Here is an 18,831-nt window from a genome sequence, read left to right as displayed (position 1 = left end):
TTTATCAAGTTTCTTTCACTTTTTAATGCCAGTGAATGAATACAACTTTGAATAGATTAATGGCCATACATGGTTTCCTTTTGTCAATTTCTCCTTCACATCTTCAGTCCAATTTTTCGGAGATGTTATCCTTGTCTTAGTGACTTGTAAAACTCTCTACATAGTAGAGCATGTAACACTTTATATGACTAACAAGTTGCAAGTTTATGTTTTATAATTCTTATTATTACAGTTATTTTGCCATCCATATTTAATATCTTTTCATTTGTTGATTGGAAATGATAACGGAAAACATCAAGTGCTATTGTATAAGTTGACATTTCTACTTAATCCTTCATGATCCAACTTGAAGCCCAGATTTTTCTCTTAAAGCACCACCCCTTCCTCGTGATAGAATGATCTTTTCCTCCTAACTCCAAGTCACTGTGCAATTTATTTGGCAATTTGTCGCATAGTGCCTCATACCACACCCCATCTCAAGTCTCATTTGTGCACGCCACCAACCAGCTCTGGAGTTGTATCATGGATTAAATTTCTCTACTTACTCCTTCAAACAAGTAATTGTTAAATGAACAATAAATACTAAAGGGCTTATTCAATAAGTAAAATGGGGTGAGAAGATGGGGGACGGCACTGAGTGTTTCAGCGTGTGATGGAGCGTGGCTTACCATTCTGCAATATGGGTTCTTAATCTCCATTTTATTTCATTCTGTCTGATTCCAAGACATTAACATGGAGACAATTCTGTACCTTTACTGAAAGGTCAAACATAAATCCCAGTTTAGCCAAAGTACTCCCAGTTTAAGCCAGTTATGTGTTATTATTAAAATTATTAAAAGTGTTCCCTTTGCACCCTCAAAAGATCTGGATGATAAATTATACATGCGGCATGTTTACTGCCCTTGTTTCTCATTACTTCCTAAACTTACCATCCACCTCAGCATTTAAAAGACTTAGTAGATAAAGATCAAATTTTCCAAGTGGAATGAAACTTTCAGCCCCTCTTCGTCTTTTAGTTAATTAAATTTATATAAAAGCCTAAACTTGAAGGACCCAAAGAAACGTCCAATGCACAGATGAAACATTTGCTACTTACAGGGCATTTTTAAAAGCCATTAAGATTTTTTTTTTTTTTTATTGTGCCTGTGCTTTCTTCATATAGACCAAGAGCTCTCTGTGGCGCTGCTATCCTTATGTTTTCTAGCCTTTCTCATCTCACTTAGAACAGTCCTCCAGCCATGCAATAAATTCTGCTGTGCACAGATGGGGCAGGGGAGGGGCACTGTGGAGGTTTTAATGTGCTTTTTGATGAAGCCTCCACCACCACCACCACCCCCGCCCCATGACTCACAGCATGTCGTCACAGACACATGAATGGGAAATAGCCATGAGAGTGTCCAATATGAAGGCATAGCAGGCAAACTCTGTCAAATTGTAAGATTCACTTTTATGTCCTTGGCCAAGTTGTTCATGGCTGCAGCTCATCTGAATTAGATGTGTCTGAAAATTCAATTACCCCAAATGGAAACATCTGGATCTTTTTTTCCCCCTCCCTTTAATCCTTTGTCCTGGTGATTCTGCCAGACAGTCCATATCCCTTGTTGGTTTGGCAGGAAATATACAAGGGCACAGTTAAAAGTAGGGTAGCTGGTAGAGATGTTTCCTGGTCTGTTTTTCTCAGCATATGTGTCTATTTTCCCTATGTAGAAACACCAGGTTGTAACTAAGCAAAGAAAAGTTAATATAACTCTGTATTTTATAGAGGGGGGGAAAAAGTGAAGGGAGCTAGCAAAATGAAAGGAGCTGCGCCAGAATTCGTGTATAATGATCCCAAGCTTTAAGAAAGCTTTTTACCATTTTTTTAAAATTATTCTAGATCTAGAGTCATTTTAGCATAACTGAATCTAGACACTCTGTGACTACTACTATTGTCTCGTTTCAATCTGTATACTACTGTTAGAGTAACGTTAAGTATAAAAAAGTATTGTTCATCCAAAACGCATTTTTTGGTGGTTTCTTTGAGACAGGGTTTCTCTGTGTAACAGCCCTGCCTATTCTGGACTCCCTTTGTAGACCAGGCTGGCCTCGAACTCCCAGTGATCCATCTGCCTCTGCCTCTGGAATGAGTGCTGGGATTAAAGTCATGTGCCACCACGCCCGGCCCTAAAATGCATTTAATGTTTTGAGAAACACAGTAATTTTTTCAAAAATACTGGTATTAATAGTGATGCTAAGTCATAAAATTACCTTTCTTGGATTAGAAAATTTCAAATAAACTGAGATCGGCATGTTTGTGTATGTCCATAAGCCAAAAGAGTCATAAAAGTTAGGGCCTGACATGGGAGATTATGGTTTAATCCTGACTCGTCAGGCACATCTAATCCATGCCCTATGTTTCTTTTCATTGAAAAAGAAAAGTCCATTTCACAGAATAAAGGAAAGTAGAAATATTGTTTGACTTGCAGGTTTTGCTTCTATGTGGGAAAAGCAGAGAATGAGATCTTAGTATGATTATCTTTGTAGGGACAGAGGCAGCCCGTTTATGTAACCTGGATATCGTTTTCTCGCTGGAGAGAAAGGGCTTGAACTCTTAGGCCAGCTGTGACCTCATGCAGTGGTGAGGCCATACAATGCTACGGAGCAGGACAATCCCCCTTAAAATGAGATGCCACACACTAAGAACGCTAACAAGATATTTTAAGATACGATTAATTCTATTTGTACATAAATTGTTAGTTTTCCTTTCCCTAAACGTATTCAAAGTGACACCTTTGTTTTGAGCATGTCTTAGAAATTGTGAAAATCTATTTGGTTGATGTATAATATCTTTAAAATCTTTACTGCCTTGGTAATTAATCTCACTCTCATCTCTACCTGCCTTAGGGCTCAGACATAATCCATGGCTGTGGAAAAATAAGAGTTGTGTTATAAAGGACATAATAATGAGAGAAAAAGAACATAAACACACAGGCCAGCCATAGGAAGAGATGGTGGGTGGGGTGGGGGGTGGGGGGAGCGGGGGGGGCAGGGAGTAGGGACAAGAGAGAGGAAGTGGGATACAAGTGTCCCTTCTCTAGCGTTTGACCTAGAGACTTTTATATTGAGATATATAAATAAGCATGGAGAGAGGCTAGAGCTGAGCAGTGTAACCAGTTGCTTCTCACATGCTGTTCCAGGGGGATGCACCAAGCTTTGTTCCAACACGGGATGGTGCTAGCTGTCTAAAGACATGTCTAGACAGTAGAACACTAACCACCTAGATTTCAGGTGGAAGCCTCTGAGGATTCAACATGTTCTTTGTAAATGTTGTTTGCATTTCCTCAGAAAAGGGGATGAGGTGAGAGCTATACCTAAACTTTACTAATACCATGGCTTGAGCTGATCCTTGAAGTGTTTCTATCTAAATATCACTGGCCTGGGCCTGGAAGCTTCTAGCCTTCCTACAATCTAATCTCCTACAAGCCTGGACTTTGAAGCCTTCAGCTTCCAGCCTCCATCTGCTAACCTAGGCCTAGAATGTTTTCAGCATCTGAGACTTGATGCGGAATAACCTCACCCTTTCTTGTTCTTTCTGAACTCTGGCTGCCTGTTCTGGCTCAAAACTCCTCTCCAAGCTGACTGATTCAAACTGGTTTCTCTCCACTTTGTACTGAATTGCTTTGCTTGGAAAAAACTGCCTCTGAATTCCACAAACTCAACTGCATGAACTCAATTGCTCTCAACTGAACTGTACTCCCAATCTCTCTCTCTCTCTCTCTCTCTCTCTCCCCTCCAGCTCCTTCTCTCTCCTCACTCACTCCCATCTCTCTCCTCCTATCTCTGTCTCCTCTCCTCAGCGCCTCTCCCCAATCTCCTCTCTCTCATCTCTGTGGTGTTTGTGTGTGTGTGTGTGTGTGTGTGTGTGTGTGTTACTCTTAAGTAGCTTCTCTTTTCTGTCAGTTCTCTTGAGAGTTGGGTGTACTTCATCTCTGACTCAATACTGTCAAATCTTTCTCTAATTAATCACTTTGTCTGTCCTTCAATTAAAAGTCATTGTTTGGGATTAAAGGTGCATACTAAAGGCATGTGTGTATTCTACCCAGAGGGGTTAAAGGTGTTATCCAGGGTATGTCTGTATTTCAGCTTGTTCACATAGACCTAGTCCTTTGGATGTGATCCATTGCCAAAGCAGCCATGTTGCCAGATTAAAATTCCTCTGCAGTTCTCATGCAGGGACCAGGAAGACAAAGTAAAGCTGGTAGAAGGGTGAACTGAGATGCAGAAAAGTCTTATGATGAAGCCCAGCATGTTAAGATGGGAGAAGACCCTGTACCAAGTCTGCAGGATGAAGGATGTAGGCTCAGAAAACTAGGTAGAAACTACAGCAAATGCTAGGCAAGGTCATCACAGAAAATCCAGAGCTTTCTTCCATCAGATGCTCAAGAAAAGTCTTTACAAAAGGTCAATGAAGGGCAACATAACAAAGGAATGCCACTTAAACTGGGAACTAAGAAACATGTAGGTGCTTTTAGAGTCAGAGTTTAAGGAGAGTGCAGGGAGAATGCCTACAATAGTCCCATCTGCAAACAGAGTGCGCTTAGTTTGATAACCATTCAGCATATTGTCAGCCAGAATCTGGTGAGATTAAATTTATTTCCTTAGAAATAGATTTCTTATTCCAGAAAAATTAAGGTAGTCTAAGAGTCCTAACAGGGAAGGTTGTACAGCCACCATCTACCAACCATTGACACAGCCACCATCTAGTGACCATCATCACAGCCACCATCTACCAACCATCGGCACAGCCACCATCTACCAACCATTGACACAGCCACCATCTACCAACCATCATCACAGCCACCATCTACCAACCATTGGCACAGCCACCATCTACTGACCATCATCACAGCCACCATCTAATGACCATTGACACAGCCACCATCTGCCAACCATTGGCATAGCCACCATCTAGTGACCATCTGCTCACATTCCAAGTACCTGACTACTGACCTCCATTGCAGGCTTAAGTAGAAAGCATCAAATGACCTCCGTACTATAACAAGTACCATAACAACTTATTGGCATTATACAAAATTATCATTGATATTCAGATGTAAAATGAGACTATCTCAAGAAGTATACAGACGTTTTTAAAGGATGTCATTTCACATTTTCAGCATTATGCAAACTGTTTCATCAGGGGCTGACTTAACTTACGGGAACACGTAAGGGTTGAAATGGTAATAAAAGCATTTTAAGTTTTAAAAATTTAATGTATAAGATCCCACAGACATTTTATCATCTAGGTATTTTAAAATAAAAGAGAAGAAAGAAGTGTTCAATCGAATGCAGTCCTACAGAACTATAAAACTATAAGATACAGGAATCTTTAAATTTTATACTATGTACATAAAGTAAAAAACAAAACAATTTTGAAATTATTTTACTTATGTGTGAGGAGTGTGTGTGTGTGTGTGTGTGTGTGTGTGTGTGTGTGTGTGTGTGTGTTATACATATGGGGGCACATAAGTGCCACAGCATTCGTGTGGAGGTCAGAGAACAATTTTAGGGAATCAGCTCTTTCCTCCCACTATGGGTCTGAAGTCAAACTTAGATTGTTAGCTGTGTGCTGCAAGCCCTTCTTCCTGCTGAGCCTTCTTGTTGGCCCAAAGAGTCATTTTATTAACATTTTGTTTAGCTAAGTACATTTTAAATATTATTATTTCAACATATCATCAGTGTACAAATCATTTTCTCATACTAAGTCTTTAAGGTCTATTCCATGATTTATATTTACAATAGATCTCAATGGCAATGTTTTCTCTGGTTAAAGTGAAATGTAGCTCTAATAAAATAGTAAATTTGTTTGTAGCAGAAATATATTATAGTGTATCCTTTTATTTTAAAATAATTGAAATGTTAAAGTCTTTAAAATTTCAACTCCTCCATCACATGCCACATTCCAAGTTCTCAAAAGGCACACATGGCAGGTGTCTATCCTCTTAGATGGCATACATCCAATCTGTCATGTACCACAGATGCAGTTAATGTTCACTGGAGCTTGAGTGCATAGCCTGCCTGAGTTCCACATATGACCCAGCCATCTTCACAATTTTGCTCTGAATTATTATTTTGAAATTCAGTGCATGGGATAGGCAAGGAGAGAGAGGAGTCAAAGAACTTGGGACCAAGCCAAAAGGAAAACTAAGGTGCCCTTCTCAAAACTAGGGATCCTGAGAAGCCAGGCTTATTTCAAGGGCATGCCAGCTCTGGAAATTTCCTCCTGTGGATCCCTGTGATGATCAACATCACTGGCAGAATTTCCTATCACCTCCTTTCCAACCAACTGCTGGCCATAAACCTGACTGGGCTATTCTGAAGTCAGACAAGCTCCAGCATCCTGTGCTGTGGACACGCTTGCCCGAGTCTTGATTCTCAGCTTTTTGGAATGCACACCCAGGCCAGTCTGTCTTCTAACCCTGCCTGTGCTTCTGGTTCACCTGGATGCCTCAGCATTTGGGACATGCAGGATCCAATTTGGTTTCTAATGAACTCCATGTCCTGGTACCTGTTCCTGCCTTAGTTCTATTGTTAAGACAACATGACCAAAAACAACTTCTGGAGAAAAGGGTCATTTCATCTTACAACTTTCAGTATACATTCCATCATCGAAGTCAGGACAGGAACTCAAGGCAGGAACCTGGAGGCAGGAACTGAAGCAAAACTCGTGGAGGAACGACTGTTCACTGGCTTGCTTCAAATGGCTTGGTCCTTCTGCTTTTTTATACAACTCAGGACCATTTGTCCAGGAGTGATATCCCCGCCCAGGGGTCTGGGTCTCCCACATCAATCATTAATCAATAAAATATCCAACGTACTTACTTAGAGACCAGTCTTATAGAAGCATTTTCTCAACTTAGAGTCCTTCTTCCCAAATGACTCTGCCTTGTGTCAACTTGACTGAAAACTAAGCTATACGCTGCCTCATAAAAGTTCTTCCCTTTAATACCAGCTAGGCCTGGTGACCGTGTTTCCAACCCACTGACTCTTGCAAAAATTATGAAATATAACCTCTGATATTAGATTGCAAAAATACTGTGGCTTCCATCTTGGTTAACTTTTCTTGCTCTCTCACTCACTTATTCTAAGGAGTGGCAGTGACGGGGTTATAAGCTGCCCTGCAGAGGTGCCCATTTGGAGAGCTGAGGGGCATAACGTGGGAGAATCTGAAATCTACCAATAGTGCCACCTGCTCTCTGTGACAACCCTTCAGATGAGACCTCAGCGCCGATCCACCGAGTGTAAACCCACTGCCTGGAAGCAGAGGCATCTAGCTGAGCTGTGTACAAGTCCCTATGTCACAGAAATGATTTTTAAGCTGCTAACTTCTTTAGTTAACATGCTGAGAAGCAGTAAATAACTGCAGTAACATGGGACCCTAAGTTTGTGCACAGAAAGCTCACATAAAGTATCAGAAACGAATTAGACCCAAATACTTTAAATGATTGCACACTATTCACAACAAAATAGTCACGAGGCACTTGGTAGCAACAGACTTGGAGGCTCCACAGAAGAGAATGGAAAGTCCTCGGAATCAAAGGTGTAAAGTCATGCACTGAGACAACAGTTCAGAAGGCTTTGTCAAGTGGATGAGAAGACTGACTTGTCTCTTCCCTTGACAGTCTCACTTAATGGAGAGTAGAGAGGTAGTCAGAAGTCCTTGGGAAGGTTTATGAACTGCTATCGTCTCATCTCACCTCAAACTGTGATGCACCTGCACAGCCCTTTTCCTTTGAGTTTCTGTTGGGGAGGCTTCCTTCCTTCCTTCCTTCCTTCCTTCCTTCCTTCCTTCCTTCCTTCCTTCCTTCCTTTTGTCTGTCTTTCCCTTTCCTTCTTTCTTATTTTTTTTTCCTTTGTTTGTTTGTTTGTTACTCTTTTAAAATCTCTTCAATTTTTTATGGACACTAGCCCATTTTACATCTTTCCACTCATCTCTTGACTTCCACCTTTATATTTGGCCTCTTCCTATTTACAAGGTTTTTCTGTTAGGTCAATTTATTCATCCTCTTTTCTTTCATGCAGCCAGGCTTTGGCAACAGATTAAAGGAGAGCATCTTTGCTTCAATGTTGTAAACAGATTCTCCGCCTCCTGGAATTTATAGGGCTTGGATGGCAAAACCATTCAAACACTTGGAACTTATTGTGGTTCTACTGTGAGCTAGATCTAATGGCTTATTTTTCTCAAAGTGTTGCCCAATCATAGACTCTGCTGTTTAAACTGCTCTTTCATTTCCAGTGTTCTGTTATGGAACATTAAATACCCATGTATAGTTACAGGTTTTATGCTTTTTGTTCCACTCGGTTATCTACTTTCTTCATGTGAAAACAAAGTCGCAGTCTTAGTGTGTGTGTGTGTGTGTGTGTGTGTGTGTGTGTGTAACTTTTAATGTAATTCCTTTATTATTATTATAATTATTATTTCTTCTATACTTTCTAGATGTTCTTTCGCATTGATCTTTTTCAAGATAAGCAATTTGACCATATTTTTTAAGATAAAAGAGATACCTGGTAGGCATAGTTATTTTGAAATTAGATTAAATTTAATTTTGGGACCAAATATACAATTCTTCACATTCCTATTGAAGAGCAAAAAATTATTAGAAATTGGGTCAACTGCACAAAAATCAATTCAAAATAGATCAAAGACCTTTGTGTGAGACCTGACACTTTGAAACTGCTAAAGAAAAACACAGGTAAAACACCTCAAGTCATAGGCAGTGGCAGGGACTATCTGAACAACACTCCAATAGCATAAGAAATAATCCTCAAACCTGACAAATGGGATTACGTGAAATTAAGAAGCTTCTACAGAGCAAAAGAAACAATCACCAGAGTAAGGGGCAGTCTGAAGAACAGGGGGAGTGGAGAGCCTGTTATGCCTGCACGACAGACAGAGGTTTAGCATAGAGAGGATTTTAAAGAAACTGCAGATATTAAACATCAGAAAACCAAATCATCCAAAAAGTTAGTGAGCTAGTCACCAGAATAAACAGTTCTCAAAGAAAGAAGTATAAAAGGACAATAAGTATGGCAAAAGCTCTTCAGCATCCTTAGCTACAAGGGACAAGCAAAGTAAAGCTGCACTGAGATTCAGCAGCTCTCCCGAGCCATACGGAACGGCCATCATAACAAAAGCCTGATGACAAATGGTTGCAAAGAGGTGGATGGAAAGGCACATTTATTCTCTGTTGGCGGACATGAAAGTGTATATCTTCATTCTGGAAACCAAAATGGTGGTTTCTCAAAAGCTGAAGTGCTGCCGCGTGCCCAGGCTGTATTACTCTTAATTGTAAAGGACACTAAGTCAACAGACACAGAGATACCTACTTTGTCCATGTTTGTCACTAATCTAGTCACAATAACTAAGAACTGGAGCCAGCCTAGATGTCCATCAGCTGATGAATAAATAAAGAAAATAAGCAAACATACATAATGTAATTTATGCTGCCTTATGGAAAAATGAAAGTATGACGTTCACAGAAAAGTGGCCAAACCAAGAAACCATTATATTAAGCAAAATAAGCCAGACTCAGAAAAAGTATCATTACATGCTGCCTCTCCTGCACAGAACTTAAAATTGGATGAGTGGGGTGTGTCTGTGTGTGTGTGTATGTTATGTGTGTGGTGTGTGTGTGTGGCGTATGTGTTGTGTGTGTGCATATGTTGTGTTATATATACAAATGTGTTGTAGATGATGAAACTACAAAGGAGATCATGAGAGGGGAGAAAGAGATCTTAAAGCAATTGAGATAGTAATAAATTGCATATAATTGATACAGAATGAGGGACTACCTGGGGCAGTGAGGTGGAAGGAAAGGAATATCATGGGATGGGACAAAGGGAGGAATAATTGAGAACAAAGTATAGTGACACACACATATGAAGATGTCATGAAACCAAACACTTTGTTTGTTAAACAAAACAAAAAACAAAAAGCTGGCGGTGGTGGCACACACCTTTAATCCCAGTACTTGGGAGGCAGAGGCAGGTGGGTCTTTGGGAGTTCAAGGCCAGCCTGGTCTGCAAAGAGAGTCCAGGACAGTCAAGGCTACACAGAGAAACCCCGTCTCAAAAAACAACAACAAAACAACAAACAAACAAACAACAAACAAAAGACCTAGAAAGAATGAAAGAAAAGAACAAGAAGCAGGAGGGGAAGAGAGAGAGAGAGAGAGAGAGAGAGAAATCAGAATGAGACATTGGTAGAAATAATTTAATATTGGGACTGGTATGGTGGTGAATGAGTAAAGACACTCGCTGCAAACAGCCTGGGTCAGAGCCTCAAGACCCACACAGTGGGAAGAAAAAATAAACTCCCACAAACTGTTCTCTGACCTCTATGCATGTGCCATGACATATACTAGTGCATGTACACATACACACACACACACACACACACACACACACACACACACACACACACAGAATAAATGATTATTTAAATGGGGAGAAAAAGCTTGCTACAGTGAAGAAGGGCCCAAGGAAAAAATGAGAAAGTAGCCAGCCCCAATACAAAGAGAGGGTAAGAGAGAGATGGAGGGCGGGAGAGGGGGAGAAAGAGGGAAGGAGAGAGGGAGGGAAAGGGAATCAGGTTACTTTATGTTCAGGTCACACACATACACAAAAATGTAGTACTGGGTACAAAGTGATGTCTTTGGAGTGCAGATGGTACAGGTTCAGTGTGGACATTCAGTGGGATTTCACACATCTACCAGCAGCACTCAACTTTCTCACGCATAGGCTACAGAGTCTTTGTCAGGTTTTACTCCTGTGGAAATTAAGAACTTTGTTGCCACCGGAATCCATGTATTCTCAAATATATGTTTCCTAAATAGGTCATTAGTAAGTAAAAGTAATTTCTTGCATTTCAAGGTTCTATTTTCTAGTTTTGTGAGTGTGTGTGTGTGTGTGTGAGAGAGAGAGAGAGAGAGAGAGAGAGAGAGAGAGAGAGAGAGAGAGAGAGAGAGAGAGAACAGACAGCTAGAGGGATTCAGTTCTCATCTTTTATCGTGGGGGAGTATCCCAAGGATCGAACTTATATCATCATGCTTGGCAGCAAGCACCTTTAGCCACTGAGCCATCTTGCTCAGCCCACCTGCTTATTTTCATAGGATCTCATTGTATTTAACTTCTAAAAATATGAGATCTTATAAAGTAGTTACATTTTCTAGGAAGTAAAATGGCAAATAACTTGACCCCTGTCTGTTTTTTTAAACTTGTTTTAAAATATATCATGCATTAAAAAGAGTACTATGCATGGGTGTTTTAAAAAAAAAAAAACACTATGAAACGCTTATGTATTCCCTAAGCAAATGTAACACCAACTCCTTGCACATTAGTCTGCGTCCCTCCAAGAAGTAACTGCTGCTCTGAATTTTATAGTGATAACAATTCACTTATGTGTCAGTTTATGTGTGTAATTTGAAGGTTGCTTGACTTTTAATTGTATATGAATGAAGTCTTGCTGTATCTTCTGCTACTTGGCTTCTTATTCTTCTCATTGCCCCTCTGAGATTTATCCATGTGGTGAATAACTATTGGACCACTTTCCCTGCTGTATGATATATTTTATAACAAGACAATACAACTTATTCAATCTGCTATTCACAGTCCTTTGGATTCATTTTCATTTTTGTTTTATTATTGTAAAGGAAGCTGCCTTGGGCATTTTTACATACACATTCTAATGGGCATGCTCAAGAGTTTCTCTGAGGCCATGCTCAGTGGTGGGGCACTTCCCTGGCGTGCTCCAGGGCCCGAGTGTAAGAAAGAAACGTTCTCTCATTGACAAGGGCTATGTCGGAGGAATATACATTTCAACTGTGTTTGTGTGTGCATATATGTGTGGGGGAGTGTTTATCCCATTCATAGAACAGAATGATTTTCAAAGATATGTATCCTAAATTCTTCTTTGACATCCGAATCCTTCCACATTCCCCTTGCTCACACTTGAGTACATGCAGAAACACAGACATGCAAAGATACATGTACACACACACACACACACACACGCACACACAAAGGTCCCTTTTCCAGAACCCGCACCCAAAGGAAGGTCTTGAGAGCACTGGATATGTTTTACTTTATTCCACATCTTTGCATTACATGTGAAAGTGCCCCTTGGGGTTCATTTCCCTCTGCTCCCCTCGATGTCAACATCCTCAAATTGAAAGGGAACAGAGGCTTGTGGGAGAGCGGGTGGAATCTTAGCTGGAGAAAGGAGCTAATGACTGGACACTTCGTTACAGTCCTCAGGATGATGAAGGGGACTGAAATAGGCAGTGATGAGCTGCCTTTTTTAATGATACTTCTAGAAAAGAGAGCTAAATGGCTTTAATTAATTCAAGAGGGATTTGGGGCAATGGTAAGAACTCTCTGAAAGAGCAACTTCCACAACAATAGAGAGGTGCCAAGGGAAACAGCGGAAGACTCTTCCCTGAACCTGGAAGGGGTGTGTAGTCTGCAGTGATGTCAGTACTAATCTGGGTTGAACCAGATTAAAGTGCTGATGTCCAGAATTACTTAACTATGAGACCAGTGAATTTTTCTAATTCAATCCGGTGGTAGGAAGCGAGGAAACGGGCTTATCCCTAGGAGATATTTTTTCTGCCATTTTAGCCTTGACTTATCTCCATGGGTGGAAATAGGCTTTTGGGGGCTGGGATTTAAAGCTTACAAGACAGCCTTGCTTAAATTAGACTCTTGGAATTTAAAAGCCCGGACCACCAATGGATGTTCTAATTTGTATATCCAGACATTCCAAAACTGTTCAGCTATCAATTGAGTATAAAATAAAACGTAGCTGTTAAGCTCCCGATGTCTTTGTGATGCTGAGATGTTCCATCTCAAGGAGACCTTTCCCCGAGGCCAGGCAGCCAATGGCAGCTGTGGTGCCTCTGCCAATGGTGTAAAGGATGCTTTAGGAAGGTTGTTACTCATTCTGGGGCCAAATGGCATGAGAAAAGTAGATGCCCAGGAACTTTTTGCATGGTTGGTACTCTGAGGTCAGTGTTTATAAACTGCTGCTATGTTCTGAAATTATTCTATGAGCTTTTCTTGTCCAGCAAGCTGGACTACCAATTCTGTGTGGGGTGTGTGTGTGTGTGTGTGTGTGTGTGTGTGTGTGTGTGTGTGTGTGTGTGTGTGTAGTCATCCTCTGATCAAATCCTGTTCTCTCTCAGGAGTGTTTTGTTTCTAAAAGTAATGAAAATTGTCAAAGAGCAAATGCTGAGCATCTGAAAGGAATGGGACTATCTCTCAAATGAGACTGTGAAGTATCTATTTTCCAGAGCATGTTTGAATCAGAAGGAACAAGAACATCCCCCTGCTATTATTTACTCATCCTGACTGACACATCTGAAGGGAACCGAACCCTATAAGCTTCTGACCTGCAGACCAAGCATTCCACATTTGCTACTTGCAGTGCCCCAAGAGTCTTCAGAATAATAGGTAGCTAGCATCTTTACCCTAAGACTCCCCTCAAAATTGCACCCTTTCTCTTCCTACCCTTTCTGGTGTTTTCCTCCATATGTTATGGTTTGCATGAAACATGTTCCCCATATGTTAGTGAAACTTGTCCCCCAAATGTTAGTGAAACACATCCCCCGTATGTTAGTGAAACATGTCTCCAAATGTTAGTGAAACATGTCCCCCATATGCTGCAGGATATTTCGTCCTATTGTGAACCCTGAGGTTGTGAACTGTAAAAACCTGTTTCTAATTGTGGAGTGACTCAACCCTAGAACACACCTTTAATCCAAGAGCTTTCTGTAATAGGATTAAATAAAGTTAACCCTAGGTCAATAGGCAGAGCAAGAAACCAGCTGACAGGGATTATACAGGAAGAAGGGACAATGACAGAAGGGTATTTAAGACACCCTGGAGAAGAAGGGTTTTTAGCTTTTAGCTTTTGGCTTTTGGCTTTGGCTTTTTTCCTGGCTTTTTCCTCCTGAGACATTGGCTGAGTAGGAAGGTCAGCTAGGTAGGTGCTTTCTCTGCCTTTCTGAGCTAGCAGGTTTTCATTCCAGCATCTGGCTCCTGAGTCTTTATTGGTAAAAATCGAACAAGTGTGATTTTCTTTCTTTAAAACAACACCTTCAGGCTTTGAAGACTTGGTGCCTAGTTAGTGGTTCTGTGTGGGAAGGTTCTTAGACTCTTAGGAGGTAGAGCCTTGCTGGGGGCATACATCACTGGAGGAGGGCTTTCAGAGTTTATGGCCTCACCCACCGCATGTGCTCTCTCTCTCTCTCTCTCTCTCTCTCTCTCTCTCTCTCTCTCTCTCTCTCTCTCTCTCTCTCTGTCTCTGTCTCTCTCTCTCTCTCTGTCTCTCTCTTTCCTGTGTGTAAGTAAGAATGTGATTAATAATCTTCCTGTTACTGTCTGTTGCCAGGCCATGCCTTCCCTGTGGTGATAGGCTCTCGTCTTCTGGCGCCATAAGCCCAAATACATTCTCCATTCCTTAGCTTCTGGTTATGTTATTTTTATCACAGCAATTAGAAGTAACTAATGTGAACTATTTTAACAGTCATATACCTTAACCCTAGTACTATTGGATCATTGAAGAAGCCCTCCAACCGGGCACCCCTCCTGCACACATGCCACCTCTATGTCCTCTATCCAACCATTAGACCTAGAAAGCCTGCTTTCTCTGAGCAGCCATCAGAATCTTCCAACTTTATGAGGCTCCTTTATTTACATTTCTTCTGCTCCAGGCTATCTCAGTGTCATTACCCTTACCCAAGGTTAGTTAACTGAAACTTCCTTCATATGGACAAGGGTGAGGGGTGGGGGGTACAGATCAGATAAAGTCATTCTCTGACTTAAAACCCCTCAAAGCCGAACGGGCATGTGAGGTACTAAAATGTTTCTCCTCAAGGCTACTGAAATCTGTCTTTGGCCCATTCTACTGAGCACGTACACACACACACACACACACACACACACACACACACACACACACACACACACAGGTATACATTAATTTTAAACTCCATAAGAAGAAGAATCAGGCCTGGGTTTTGTCTTGCTTCTAATGTCTATAATATTGAATGAATGAATGAATGAATGAATGAAGAAATAAGTGAGTCAATGAATCGCAAGTCTATACTTTTTCAGTTTTATGGAGTTAGTTTCTGGATGATTTCATGTACATACATACACACACACACACACACACACACACACACACATTCTGATTATTGTCGCTCCTCCCTCTAATTCCCCCACACACCATTAACACCCCATTTCCGCACAAGTCCCCTTACCACATCCAAGAGGTTTGGTTTTGTTTTCATTTTGTTTGTTTTGTTAGAAGACCCACTGAATTTAGTCAGGATCATCTGTGTGACTGTGGGTTTAGACAGATAGAGCTTGGTGAGTTCATCAGTGGGCCCAATGCTATTTTAAGAATATCTATGATGGCCCTTATGTAAGGTAAATACATTTTTCTGAGTAACTGCCCCACAAATGCATGTTGACTAACTGATCAAGAGCTGATTTACTATCATCTAAAGTTACTCAAGAAAGTTTAAGCTTCAAAAATGATGGCTTTGGGGCCAGAGATGTAAATGAATTAGTGGACTGCTTGCTGATTGCATATGACACCCTATGGCCATTCCCCGACATGGCACACGCCTACAAACTTAGCACTCAAGACTTGATAGTCTGTGACCATACAGTGGGGAGGAGGTCCCCCTCAGTCATAGACCTAGGGCAGGGGAATAGGGTGAAAGCGGGAGAGAGAGAGGAACAAGAGGATACAAGGGATGGGATAACAATTGAGTTGTATTCTGAATAAATCAATACAAATTTTAAAAAAGAGTTTGAGGCAGAAGAGTCAGAGAAGTTCAAGGTTATCCTCAGCTAGGTATCAAGTTCAAGGCCAACCTGGGCTATGTGTGACTGTGTCCTAAAACAGTACAAAACAAATTCATCATCATTTTAAGTAACTGGCTTCCATTGCTCCAAAATTAGCCTTTATTCGAACTCCCAAGAGAGAGAAAATATATATATTTTAGGGAGAAGTCACCTTCATATCTCCAGGAAATTTTACACCTCTGCTGTATAAAGACTAGCTGAAGCTTCTTAGTCCATTCAGCTGCTTAATAGACTTAATTAACAGTATTCAGAATGAGGAGCCCTGCTGATGTCCTCAGCCTCCTGCTACAACTCTGTTATATTAAAAAAAAAAAATTCTACTGTGTCTCTTCTGAACTGTCTCATAAATTAACTAAATTATTTATTGTTACACTTTCAACTTTATTATTGCAGTCAAAATTGTTTATAATATCTGTTTGAAGCTGCAAGACAGCATCCTGAAACCCAGATACTATTCCAGGGAATGATCTGAGACCAAAGTTCAAAGATTGGGGCGGAAAGGACTCTCCCTAGAGCTTTTTACTTTGAAAAGGGAAGAAAAGCAATGCATACTCTATCAGCAGATTCTTAAAGCAGTACACACATCCTGGGCCTGACTGTACAAACAAAGGGGGAAAAAAACCTGAAAACTCTCTGGAATGAAACAAGAGTCCACCCAGCTAAGTTTCTTCAGGCAACTGGAATTAGAGCCTCCCAGGGTGCCGCTTGGCTTGTCTGCAGCTGTTACAGTCTTTCCAGGGAAGCTCTGCTTCACCCACCTTCCCTGCTACCCTGGTGAGTAACCTCCTAGTTCCACAGTTATCTCCTTGGGAAACATGTCCATTTAGGGAAACATCTAACAGTTCCTGAAACTCTCGAGGGCCCCATTCCCCTTGGAAACCTCGTCACATTCCTCAGGACCTTGCTTTGGTTCGTCATGGTGCACACCTTCTAAAATAATCTAGAAAAGTGTTGGCTCAAAGGGTTCAAGAGCAAAGATTTATGCAACTTCCCACTTTTCTGCACCTCTCTCTCTCTCTTCGAGTGAAAATAACATAGTTTTGAAACTAATAATGTTTAAGATTTCAGAATTACCAATTCTCTAGAAGTGGGACAGCTCTCTAAATATTCATTTTGAAAAAATTAATTGGCATTCATTTTTAAAAAGATGAAATTGATAATATCTACACACAAATTTTTTTAAAATACTGAAGTTGTATTACTTGAGAGTATCAAATACACAGTGTTTTGTTTGAAGTAAAACATTCAGTCTACTTACTAATAACATTTATCTTATGCACACAAAAACCCAAAGCCAGGCTTTTTTTTTTTAATGTCCAGGCAATTGGATTTATTACAATAAAATTACCACTTGGTTCAGAATACTGTAGAAGCATATCTATAATTATATAAGCACAAATATTAAAATCTGTGCTGTACTTTAAAATATTTACATTTTTATTATTTTAATTACTAAAATAACAAAAATTAAGAACACTAGAAAGCTGAGAATAGCTCAATGGTGGATCACCTGTCTAGAATGTGAGGCCTTGAGATGTATCCTTAGCACAGGAAAGAAAGAAAAAAAAACAGGGGTGGAGGGAAGGAGAGAGGGAGAGGAAAAAGAGGGATGAAGGAGAGAAGGATGGAGGGAGAGGAAAGGGAGGAATGAAGGAAACAAGAAAGAAGAAAGAAAAGGAGAAAGCAAAAAAGGAGCAGGGTGGAGGATAGGAAAATTAGGAGAAAAAACAGTGACTTTTAAGAGATAATAAATAAAGTACACAGAATGAACAACTTAAAAATCATCCAGAACAGATCCAAAATGATTGTGCAAAATGGTGTGCTCCAGAGTTTTGTTCTAAGGGAAACGAGAGTCAGGCAGAAGCAGGAGGATAACCAACTGAACAGATTGAACATATTTCTGAAATCCCCGATTCCCTGTTATGAAGATGCAGATGTCTGTATTAAAGACCTATCTGGAAAAGCCAGATCGAGACCTACCCAGCATCATCGCTCCACGTCAAGATCCTTAAGCTAATCCTGTCTGTAAAGTCTCTCTCTCTCTCTCTCTCTCTCTCCCTCTGTCTCTCTCTCTCTCTCTCTCTCTCTCTCTGTTTCTCTCTCTCTCTCTCTCTCTCTGTTTCTCTCTCTCTCTCTCTCTCTCTTTCTCTCTCTCTCTCTCTCTCTCTCTCTCCCCCTCCCCCATCTGTCCTATGTAATATATAATATAATAGAATGCAATATAATATAATATTCATAGTTTCTACAAAGGAATATCTTTGGAGTGGTGCTATAAACCAAATCTATGTGTTCCTCAAATTTTGTATTCATGGATAAAGATAGACAGGAAAAAAAACATACACATAGAGTGAACTATTTATTATTCAGCCTTAAATGGAGAGAAGACTCTGACACAAGCGACAACATGGATAAACCTTGAAGACATTGTATCAAGTGAAATTAGACAGTAACAAAAGGTTAATCCGTTTCTACGAGCTGAGTTGCTAAGGATGCAAATGTGGCAAATACTGCTGGAGGGCTCTCTAACTCTGCTGCATCAAAGACTGTCCATCCTTTACTAACAGGTTAACTGGACTCTGGGAAGTAGGGGGGCAAATGTAATAATTCTGTCTGAATTGTCAATAAACTTGTCTTTTTATTACAGAGAACTTAAGGAAAAACAGATATTTTCTCCAATCAGATGGCTAGGGCCTTTCCTGGAATCTATATAAATTATTGCATTAGAATCAATAAATGTCTATGTTTGGCAATTCGGAAATATTTATTGACCATCTGTAATGGCATTAAGCACATTCCCAGAACTCTGAAGTGGGGGTTGTTTTTCAAAAATAAAATAAAACAATCTCTACTCTCTCTAGAGATGCAGAGATTGAGCAAAGGCAAATGTGAGTAATGTCAACAGGGATTGGACCCACT

The sequence above is a fragment of the Acomys russatus genome, chromosome 10 (genome assembly GCF_903995435.1).
Source record: "Acomys russatus chromosome 10, mAcoRus1.1, whole genome shotgun sequence".
Classification (NCBI taxonomy): Eukaryota; Metazoa; Chordata; class Mammalia; order Rodentia; family Muridae; genus Acomys; species Acomys russatus.
This window is presented reverse-complemented; position numbering follows the sequence as displayed.